Source organism: Crocuta crocuta, unplaced genomic scaffold, assembly GCF_008692635.1.
Source record: "Crocuta crocuta isolate KB4526 unplaced genomic scaffold, BGI_CrCroc_1.0 scaffold475, whole genome shotgun sequence".
Taxonomy (NCBI): domain Eukaryota; kingdom Metazoa; phylum Chordata; class Mammalia; order Carnivora; family Hyaenidae; genus Crocuta; species Crocuta crocuta.
The window spans coordinates 1647932-1649747 of record NW_027529518.1 but is presented as its reverse complement, the minus strand read 5'-3'; the positions used below and the strand labels follow the sequence as shown (position 1 = coordinate 1649747).

The 1816-nt window shown below is 34.9% G+C and overlaps 1 protein-coding gene across 1 annotated transcript in view; it reads right to left on the bottom strand.

Moving 5' to 3' along the window:
- Positions 1-1816, bottom strand: part of HPRT1 (hypoxanthine phosphoribosyltransferase 1) — a 33635-nt gene that overhangs the window by 21992 nt on the left and 9827 nt on the right. The gene's annotated exons all lie outside the window — the stretch shown is intronic.

The following is a 1816-nucleotide window of genomic DNA, read 5'->3' as shown; positions in this document are numbered from 1 at the left end:
CTTCCCTTTGACCCAGAATTTCCCCATGGATAAAGTTGAAGCAAGTGCCCAAACGTGTATAAAAGAACGTTCCCTTCTAGTATGGTCTGTAAAATAATGGAGATACCCGGCGTGTCCATCAGTAAAGGACTGCTTAAATCAATTATGGTACAGTCAGAAAATGGAATGTTACGCAACCTTCAAAATATATGATAGCTCTAAATATACTAATATGAAACAGTGCCCAATAAGTTTCAGACCTATATGACAGTACCACCTTCAAGATATAGGATATAGCTCTAAATATACTAATATGAGAATATTTCCAATACATTTCAGACCTATATGATAGGACACACCTATGTATTAAAATACATACAGTTGACTCTTGAAAAACACTGCACAAGCCCACTTATAAATGGACTTTTGTTATAAATCTCCTACTATAAATGTGTTTTCTCTTCCTTATGATTTTATTAATAACATATTTTCTCTAACTTACTTTATTGTAAGAATATATAATACATATAACATACAGAATATGTGTTCATCAACTGTATGTTATCAGTGAGACTTCTGATCACCAGTAGGCTATCAGTAGTTAAGTTTTAAGGGGAGTCTGAAGTTATACACAGATTTTGACTGCACAGGCACTGGCGCCCGTAACCCCCAATTGTTCAAGAGTTAGTGTACATATATTTGCATACAGTATATGTGCACAGCCAGTATGTATGGAAGGACTATCTATGCAGGAGGCTGAGAGAACTCTATTCTTCTCACTTAAAGCCTCAATCCTTAGAATATCTCACAGCACACATATATGGATACTATAATCTTAAAATCAAAAAGAAAATAGCCACACCAGGCAAGCATTTAAATACAAAGTAAAGTTTCTCACTGTAATTCATTTAAGGGGAACTTGTCAAGCTAGACATGCATAATAATCAAAACATGACCTTCCCCTCATGTGACTTCGCCCCAGCCCATTACTCTGTTCAGGGCTGAGTAATCAAAGACTGTTACTGGAGTTCATTCCTCCAATGTCCCTTCAATGTTTACTTTATTCTACTCCCTACAGATTCCCAGTACACCATGACTCACACTGGGTAATTAGCTCTCCCCCCACCTTTTTTGTAAAGAGGGCTCTAAAATAGAAAACATCTATTATTTGACAAGCTGGCCTAGTTGATGTTCAAATATCAACTACTTGAAAAAGTTGCTGGNGAAAAATTTTCTGACACCTGAAATCAATGCAAATAAAAAAAAAAAATAGAAACTGAGAAAAAACCAAAAACTTCACTTTTAAGATCTTACTGACCTGTCCATAATTAGTCCATGAGGAATAAACACCTTTTCCAGATCCTCAACGTAATGATGAGGTATACAAAATAAATCTAGGTCATAACCTGGTTCATCATCGCTAATCTGGAAAAGAAATAGTACTGTTTCAGTGGCAGCATTACACGACTGAATTTAGATGCTAAAAAACCTTAGCCATTACGGGAAATTTAGGTATGAGACATCAAGAATTTTCTGTAACTTTGTAGGTATGACAATGAATTATAGTTATATGAGAAATGAACTGTTTCAGAGATGAACAGTTATGGTTGTAGAAGTAAAAGGACATGATATGAAATTTCCTTTAGTTCAGCAAAGAGAAAACGAACAACTTTAAAGAGTTAAGACAAATGTGGCAAAATCTTGCTAACATTTTAAACACGGCTGACGAGCATATGGGGATTCATAGTATTCTTTCCACTTTTGAGTATGTTTGAAATTTTAGTAAAAACGATTTTAATACACTGTAGAAAAAAAGGTTCATACACTGTGGTCTAAC